Genomic DNA, 10,324 nt, shown 5'->3' on the forward strand with positions numbered 1-10,324 from the left:
GTAGCACACCACGGAGGTGTATTCATCTGTTGCTCCGGACAGTGTGTGGCGACGGGTTTGGAAAGATAGAGCCGAACGATTTTTAATGCATTAGCCACCTGGACGTGTAGGGCAATAACCGTAGCCAGATCCGGCCTGGAATGTTTGACATCCTGCGCGGAGATCGACGGCCCCAGCTCTGCTCATTAGCTGGGCAGATGTGCCCGTGCCCGCGCGTCCGCCCGCCCTGCCGCCAGGATAGATAATGCTCACGCACACCCCGTCCGTGAGATAACACATACCCCCCCCCCCCCCCCCCCCCCCCCCCGAACACACGGGCGCAGGGACACGCTCGAACGCGAGGTCCGCGTGGCCGGCCGAGGAGGAACCGTCGATCACCGGCGATCGCCGTCGATCGTCGCCGAGGCCCGTGAAGCGTAGTGGGAGCGCGGAGCTTCGGTCGCCATGGCTGTCGAGGTCCCTTTCCACCTTCCACCCGTTTCCACCGTCCAGGCCCCCCCTTCTTGATTTGAGTGGCGGGTCAGTTCAGACGCACTGCTGAGAAGGAATAACCGAGATCGGCACACATTTAAACCGTCGGTGGGCCCAAGAGCACTCACGGAGATGATCGCGCGGAAGAAAACTTTGCTCGAAAACCAAGTGTTGGCCAGTGAGAATAGTATTGTAAGAAGCCTGGCGTGTTTTTAAGCAATTTATATAAGCTGGTGAAGTACCTGATGGGGAAGACTCAACAGCAGTTCTTCACACCCCTGTGCTTCCAAAACGATGGGCTCAGACCACCTCTGTGCTTACGGTTCCGCTGCTGACCTCCGCCCCGGCGATGAGGGCCGGTACAGGGAGGAAGGGGGACCGGCTCTTTGGTGATCTGGGGCCCGCTTCCTCTCCACACGCACGCGCTGGACTGGCTGAGGGAGTCCGCAGCCCTCGAGCAGATTTCCGGTGGCTCCTCGTCCTTTTATCTTCATGGAACAATCCAGAACACTGCTTCCCCCCTGGATCTCTCATTCGCACAGCTCCCCAATCCCCCCCCCCCCACCCAGTCTATCGCCCTCACCCACCGTCTCCCTTCTCAACCTCATCCCTCACTCCTCAAATGTAGCATATTATCATATTAAAAAAAAAAATTAAATTAACTGTGCATTCACAAAGCAGAACCTGTCCTTTTGAATTATTCCAGAATGATTAGGTGTCCAAGCAGAAAAGCTGCTGGAACCCTATTGTTTTCATTGTGATTTTATTTTTTCGGTTTGATATCTTAAAAAAACATGGCCAACATTAGCCAATCAGCTTTTCAGCAGCCATCTGACAGGCTTAACAATGGATGACTCTCAGGGATCAGTCGACCATTAGGGGGCACTATATCAAAAATGCTGGTTTTCAAAGAGTGCATCTTTGGCTATGATTCATGTGGAGTCATATAATTTACATAAATAGATCCTGCTCCCTCAGATGAACAACTTTGCCTTGACACTGGCAACCATTTTGATTTTCTGCCATTTAGAATTTTGACAAAACCTACTTTTGCAAATTAGTCTTGCAAGAATCTCTGGAGTGACTGAACCTCAATAATTATCAAAAATGTTGACCTTTCAAAATAATCTGGCTGCAACCTGCCAAACAATTGTTGTGGGCAGGGCCATTGTTACTAAAGCAGCTGTAAATCGTGAATGCTTTGTCCGATCATTATGAAACTTGGTATACACGTGCAAAATTTCTTTCTAATGCAGCATGTTAAATATAGTGGCCATAGGTGACCATAGGTGGTGCTATAAGAGAGAAATAAATAAGAATTCCTTTAACTTTTCAGTCAAGTTGAAACTTTGCATGTAGGCTATGTCTTTGTGTAAGGCTCCTATTGAGTGATAAAGTCAAATCTGAAAAAATATATTCGCCATCAGCCAGTTGTCAGCCGGCTTATGACAGGTTTAGCGATGACTCATCATCATGAAACTTGTATGTACATTATGTTCACCTCTCAGCTAGGTACTGTCTGCCAAAATTTTAGGGACACTGACTGAAATTGTGCGTACCATTCATCCAGTATGTGTCCTTACAGCTTAAAAATGAATCATTGGAACATGCTGCTTGGACCCCGTTAATTGCTGCTTGCGGCTATATTTATTAGTGTTATTATCATAGATATGTATGTTTTTTTTTTTTGCTGCACGTTCTACCACGCGCTTGTGCTGCAGATTGCTAATTTCCGTTCACGCTTTCAGCAATGGCGTCGTCCGTCCCTGTTGTCTGAAATCCATTTTTTTTTTCTCTTTTCGGTGTCGCACTTGAGACTCAGGACGTGACAAAAAAAACCCCAGAAAACCTACGAGCTCCTTCTGAGCTCAGTGGGTTTTTTTGGACGTGTGCGATTTTCGTGCTCCCTCTGGTTCAAAAACAGTATTTGTCATCTTCAGAAGAAAGGATTTTTTAAAAGTCAACCCCCCCCCTCCCCTCCCCTCCCCCCCTCCCCCCCTTTCCCGCCTCAGCTCCCTCCATTTCTCACTCTCAATCCCCCTGATGCTCCCCAGCTTCGATCAATAGGCTATCGATCAGCTCTCTCTATCGCTGGCCCACCAGACTAATCACCTTTACACAAGCCCCACACTCTCTTTCTTTCTCCCATACTGTATAGCACCAGCTATTTCACCACGGACAGCCATTTTCCCAGCCTTCACCACGGATATCAGTCCGCCATATTAATGTTCAGAATATGTGTGTGTGTGTGTGTGTGTGCACATGTGCTGATGTAAGTGTGTGTGTGTGTGTGTGTGTGTATGTATGTGTGTGTGTTTGTGTGTGTGTGTGTGTGTGTGTGTGTGTGTTTGTGCATGTGCATGTGCTGGTGTGTGTGTGTGTGAGTGCGTGCTGCCTGTGTGTGCGTGTGTGTATGTATGTACGTATGTATCTGAAATTAACACACAACGTGCTATGTTTACCCCTATTCCATAAAGTTGACCAAATGGCCACCCACACACATATATATACATCTGCGATGGCCCCTTGTGTTTTATCCGCTTTTGTGAAGTACAGGTTTGCTGGAAGAAGAAGAAAAAAAAAAAAACTCTCGTCAGACATAAGCATAGAAACCTAGATATGAATACAAATCCCTTCCTCCCCTCTGCCTTTGTATGTGTGCTTCTTCCCCCTCTTCCCACTCTCTCCCTCCCTTTCTCCATCCCTCTCTCTGTTCATAGACAATGCTACGGGCAAAATCAATACCTCCAAGAAAGAAAAAAAAAAGAAAGGCATATTTTTAGCTTCTTCTGATATGACTGCTGTGAAGAAGCAGGTTTTTTGTGAAAAGAGAGAGAAACAAGGTGGGAGGTCGACCGGTTTGTGAGGATGATGGGGAAGTGGGACAGAGGAGGAGAGAAAGGAAAAAAAAAACAAAAAGAAATGAAAGCTTGAGTGTGAATGAAGAGGGTGAGAGATAGGGAGATGGAGGAGGAGGAGGAGATGGAGGTAGAGATGGACGAAACGGGGCGAGGAGGGATGAGGTTTTGGGGGGAAACGCCGGAAAAAACGATCGGTAGAAACAGAGTGCGGGTGAGATGAATATTAGATCGGAAACGCGGGAGGCCGTCTGGACGTCCTCAGCGACGCGGTGCGGTTTGTTATTTCCGTATCGCACACGGGCGATGTGTTGTGCGTTTTGCAGCACAGTGCAAGCACACGCGGTCGGCCATATTCTTGGCCCCATGATCATCGAGAAGAAAAACGTATTATTCTAGATCTTCAAAATATTTTGGGAATGTTCTGGTGTTCAGGCATCTGCAAAGTGTTAGTGTACATATGTATATATATATATATATATATATATATATATATATATATATATATATATATATATATATATAGTGTGTGTGTGTGTGTGTGTTCATCACGTTGGCATCCCCAAGGATTTGGCTTGACTGCAAATAGGTTTTTTTTTCCCGAACAGACAACGATCCCAAGAATACCTAAAAATTACCCGAGAAATAATTTACTGGCCGCAAAATTTGCAAAGGCCTTCTCACTCTCCAGACTTGAACCCAGTGAAAAAGATTATGGTTTGAGCCGAAAAGGTCAATCCACAAGTGTAGCCCAAATGAGGTTTCTGTATGTCGAACGTCCTCTCCAATATGCTCACTAATCTCTTAAAACACCACAGACCACACAGTAGTCTTATCTTATTGTGAAGGGAAGGTGCTCTAAAGTACCAAAAACAGGTGCCAGTAATTTTGATTTTGACGCACACCTTTTTGGAAGATAAAAAATTATGACCTTTTCTCTGGACATTTGTAAGCTTTAAATAATATATCTTTTCTTTATCAAATTTGCTAATAATTTAAGAATTTTGGAGGCTACTGTCTGTATGAATAACATATATAAGAACAATAAGTAATGTCTGCATCTGTTTTAAAAAGCATATACTTTACGTCATATATGTTTAAACTCATGCGTAGATTTACAGATATTACACGAAGAATGTTCGGCCCATATGCACCATTTTTGAAAACAGGAAAAAAATTCCAAGTTGGAAAACCCTGCAGTACAGCAGTGCAGGACCTATGTATTGTTGCATTGTGTTCCAGACTGCGTTGTCTGCGTGCATGCGTGTGTGCGCAGGTAATCATGGCTACGTGTAGAATCTTGCGTGTACTTTATTAGCTACTGAATGCAAAACGAACACATGAAATATCGTGTCTATGTAACTGAGAAGTTGCGCTCTGTAGCAGAATCATGCACGTGCACAAAAACATCGGTGCTCTTCAGTCCTGCTATGTGCTATACTGCTTGTAATAATTCTCTCGCCAATGGGATTGTGATTGACTCTCTGCACAGCCTCTAGCGTGGCTAACCCCCGGTTGGCCGTCAGTCTGCCTAAATCCGTTCTCCTATTGGCTAAGGAACTTCTGTCAGTCGAACATTAGAGCTGCCAATTGGCCGGGAAGGCACAAGGGGCAGGTCAAGATTGATTTATCTGTGGGTATTAGGGGATCAATTAATCCCCATTGTGTGTGCCAGTACAGATAGCATACAGTGTCTTATTAAGGACAGCTTGTTTCTGCCCAAGCAAGATTAGAGCCTCCCCATCTCTTTCACTATGGACCTCAATTCAAATCAAAATGCGATACATGGATGGGACCCAGCAGGTGGAGAATCACAAGCTTGCTGGACAGGATAGACCTGGAGTTTATTACCAAAAAAAAAAAAAAAGTTTCATTCACGGTTTTCGTTTGGAATGAAAAACACTGTTGCTATGCCTTGTGATAAAGTTTGAGAATTTTATTCTGGGCGTTTATTTAGGACGTAGACAGTCGATAAAATACCGTTTGCGCGTGTAGGCTGAGATACAGAGCTGCTCAGACAGGGAAGGCTGATACTGTCCCGTTGCCATAGAGATTTGAAAGATGTTTTTCTCCTTTCATAAGAAATCAGTGTTTCTCACCACCCCACCACACACACACACACGCACGCACGCACGCACGCACGCACGCACGCACACACACACACACACACACACAGACACACACGCACACGCAAACCCTGCTTTTTTAGCAGGCTGTGGACGGGATGGGGCACCCTTTTCCCCGTCATGCTGAGGGGAAGGGGAGTGAGAGAGTGAGGGAAAGACAGAGAGGAGGAGTGGAAAGTGGGGAGCGCGACGGCGTGTTCGCACTACCTGGAAACGAGTGTGAGAAAGATGGGACGGGGGGATAGAGTTGGGGAGGTGGGGGGAGCGGGATGGAGGGGGGGGGGGGGGGGGGGGGCGCTAATTCCTACTTTTCACTTTAAATAAAGATAGGAGCTGGATAAAAGCCATTAAGGGAGAAATCAGACTGGGCGTACTATGTAGGACAAGAGCTGACTGCGGGGAGGAGAGTGGAGGGATCGATACGCGGTCAATACACTCAACACCAAGCTCTGCGCAGACACACTGGGGGGGGACGTGGCGAGGGTGGTGTGTGTGTGTGCGCGCGCTTGTGTGTCGGGTATGTGTGTGTGTGTGTTGGGGGGGGGGCGCCTATGTGAGTGGGTTTCTGTGACTGTTTGTTTGTCTGTGGGTGCCTGCTTTTATGTGCATGTGGCCATGTGTGTGTGTGTGTGGGTTGGGGGGGGGGGGGTTGTTTGTGTGTGCATGCTATTTTGTGCATGTGACCATGTTTGTCTGTGTGTGTGTGTGCGTGTGCGTGTGCGTGCGTGCGTGTGTGCGCGTGTGCGTGAGTGTGTGTGTGTGCATGTGTGTATGTGTTTTCATGATGGCTGGGTGAGCAGGATAAGCATTTCGGAGACCCCTTGCATATATGCAGTTTATCTGGGAGTGTTACATTAAGAATGACATGCCACGGAGAAAGTGTGACTCATAATTAATTACGAAATTAATATGGTGAGCAGAAAATTAAGAGCCAGACAACTCTCAACTGGAGTTAGCCAACGAATTAGCATACGGTAGCGTGCAGCTAACGCACATTCATCATTGCAGAGTAATTTTTAATTTTTTTTTATTTATTTAAAAGCTGTCTGTCACTAAATCACAAATACAAACAACATCACTCTGCTTCTGCCCCCTCCTCTCTCTCTCTCAGTCTCTCAGTCACTCTCTCCTCCTCCTCTCTGTAGAATTGATCGACTATGCCTTCTCAATCCATCTCTCCCTCTGTCGCTTAGCAACCAGTGTTCTATCGGGTGGGAGGTTGGGAGATATTTTTTTTTTGGGGGGGGGGGGGGGGGGGGTCAGTGTATGTTGTGTGTGTTAGTCTATGTGGAATATTGTAGCCTCAGATATGGATGCACCCCTTCTCTCCTCTGCTTTTCGCTTTCCTGAGATTTTTTAAAAATGTTTTGAGGAACAGAGCGCAGAAATGAGTCGGTCTGGTATACTGTATTTTTAAGGACAGATTTTAATATATTTAATGCATTTGTTTCCAAACATTTCATCAATATTGTGTCTGTATGTGTGTGTGTATATTCAATGAATCAACGACAAAAAAAAAAAAAAAAATGATAGAAAACCTTTGTTTCACACATCATATCAATATAGATGGCTCCATTTTATGCGCTGTGCCAATATTAACTGCACGAGCGTACGGACAGTTTACCCGGCAAAGATAAGTCCGATAATTGGGAATTTCTGTTGAAATGAAAGTGTGTTACTTTCTTAAATTCATTAGATTCACACGGATTGCAGGTGTGCTGTTCACCTAGTGATGGGCAGGCCCAGCAAACCGCATTTTCCCCGAACGCTTCGTAGAAGTGCTCTTCCAACAGTCACGATTTTTCTTTCGACCATGAACTCACTGCAGGATTTTCTCTCACTTTTTTTTGTGTTCGATTGTGCTCATAATTTATATCTTCGCCAAGTGACAAAGTAGATAATTAGTCAAATATATATTTTTTATTCACTTCTTATTTTGTTTTGTACAATACATGTTTATATGTGTTAAGCCCCATCTATCAGCCTTATCAGTGCTAAAGCAAGAAAGCGTTGTCAGAGATGGGAGTCTAAAGATTAATGCAAAGATTGTTTGGTGTTTGGAGGGAGAGGCGTTCTTTGACATCGCAGTAAGATAACCTTCTGACTTTGAGGACAGTAGATAGGAAGAGGGCGTGAGATCTTGTGTGGGGATGGAGGGGTTGGAGAGAGAGAGCTTTAATTTTGTATTCAGAAATGTAAGCTCTCCTTGCTGGGTGGTTTTCTTCACTGGTGATAATTATCAGGATAGGAACTGAAATGGTGTATATGACGGTGCTTGGACAATCAGTAAGTACCGCTACACTATAAGAGCAATGGCAACAGTGGTTTTAATTTTCATATACGGTGTTGTACTTTGTAATGCACATACTGTGGACACAAGGAAGGAGATGGAGTGAGAGAGAGAGAGAGAGAGAGAGAGAGACCCATGTTAGAACCACTTTTATGTGTGAAACTGCATATCACATTTTCTCAGATTATATATGACAAAAAAGTGCATGCTATCATCTACACCCCTATCCAAAGACTGATCAGATGAAGGTTCAGTTTTTAAACAGACTGATCATGGTGCACAACTGTGACTGATTAAAATGAGACTTTAAGAAGGGAAAGCCTAGATGTGCTAAGTGAAATGCCCAGTGTTAATTCAACTCTTACAGAGTACATATGAGTCCAGTATATGGACCATTATGTACACTGTAAGAGTTGATTTAAGTGAACCTTTTACTGTGTGATGTAGACTTGACATTCTTCCTTTCTTTAAGATTGACTAGTAGTGACATGGCTGTCTCTATATTTGTGTGCCCATGTGAAACATTTAAAAGTACGAGTGAGCATTAATGGACCCCGAAGTGGCAAATCTATTTTTGTTGTGCAATATAGCACTAATATTTAGGGAATCAGACTGAATTAAATTTATTTTTATATTTCTTATTTTTCTGTTCTGAAACATCATTCATAGGGAGAGGTGAGAGGGAATGGCAGTGGATACTGTCACAAACTCATTAAAAAACTTAAGCGGAAACCGTCCTGTGAGGTAACAGAAATTAAACGTCACTGTTGAGCATTTGGTGTAGCTGCACAAACCACTCCATCACAAACGCAAATTTTTAAGGAATTCGAAAACAAAGCTGCTAATTCGACTTCCATTAACGCATAGCCTCTCATACAGGCCTACAACAGCCTACCCAACTGACCTTGTGTTGGTAACAAGACAAATAGGTGGTTTATTTAATATTTCAGGCATGGCCACCTTGGGTTTGGAATTGAGGATTCGCGCGTGGTTTCACGAGAATGAGTTTGATCGCGAAGAGGAAGGGAGTTTGCGCGTGAAAGATAAATGAGTCCACGATTCTCTATACAAGGTTGCTCATTGATTTCTCTCTCCTATCGCCATTTTTTTTATTCAACCACAGAAAAATAAAATGGTATTGGCCACGAAAGTATAAACCGACGTTTTAGTGCTAAAGACTCATCTTCACCAAGAAAAGGCTAAAAGAATCCCTGAGAAGAAGTGACCTAGAACTATATATCTTAACCTACTCGTGTCTTCGTTTTATGTTTGTGTATTGGCTTGATAGTGGCTATGCGCGTAAAGGTTCATGTATTAAAGTAGGCACTCCACAAACATATATTTGTGGAGTGTCTAAAATAAACAAACATCCCAAACTGGCCCCATAGCGCTAGCAATTAATATGTCTGTGGTTTTTTTGCACTGTATACTACTGCATGCATGAACGATCAAAAAGAAGTAGAGTTATATTATGCATATACCGTTTTTATTTGGGGAACATTAAATTTAAAAACAAGCAAGTTGAAAGTACTTATTCTAACTTATTTTTTAATTGTGTGTGTGTGCGTGTGTGTGTGCGCGCGCGCGTGTGTAAAACTTCAAAAATGTACACAATTGCATATTTTATAATGGCAAGTTTTGTTCTAAAACGTTGTAAGGAAAAGGTCACCGTGTCATTGCACTTCACCGTAACCAAACATTTGAAAACATAGACTCTGTTTTAAATGGATGGCAAATTGTTGTATCAATTCGTGGCCATCGAAAGCGGGTGATTCATGATAATGGGAATAATTACGCAGGATCTTCCCCAGTGATCCGTAAACATTCACTGTGTTACCCGATACGATAAAGCAAAATCAGGAAATGGCCATGGCGACAGATGCAGCATATGGCAAGGGTCTGCTGTAGAGTTCCCCCTTTTTTGTCCTTCACTTGTAACCCTCTTCCATTATTATTATTATTATTATTATTATTATTATTATTATTACCATCATCATTCGTTGTTTTAGTTGTAGCAGGAAGAAGTTTTAAGAATATACTACTTCAGCCTATTGAGGCCTAATGAACACTGAAAACGTCAAAATTGTAAACTTTTTAATTCCGTTATTCAGCTTCTTTTTAAAAATAATAATAAATAAATTGACAAATAAGCAAGCTCTCAGGAAACCCTCGACTTGACTGCACAGATTAAAATAAATACATGGAAATCTACTGAATTGGGACAACAGTACGTGATCAGTAGTTATCACATAAGGCTAACTGTTTCACGTGCCATGGGAACACAACAACACAGAAACGTGGAGCTTTTGGAGGAGGGGAGCACACCGCCACGATATTAAAATCTGAGAAAAGACGCAATCGACTTAAATTCCTGACATAGAAGTTTATAAAAGTCCAGTTACGATTGGGCATACACTCTTAGTTAGGCCATAAAAAAAATCCTAGCAGTGAATCGACTTTTCAGTTGAACTACGGCCGCTGTCGCAATTAGTCCTCCTCTTGCCACGACAGTTCTGCTACAAGGTCAGTAATTAACACACCAAACCACTTCTTGCAATGGCCTACTGATTACGAATGTA

The sequence above is a fragment of the Anguilla anguilla genome, chromosome 4, assembly GCF_013347855.1.
Source record: "Anguilla anguilla isolate fAngAng1 chromosome 4, fAngAng1.pri, whole genome shotgun sequence".
Classification (NCBI taxonomy): Eukaryota; Metazoa; Chordata; class Actinopteri; order Anguilliformes; family Anguillidae; genus Anguilla; species Anguilla anguilla.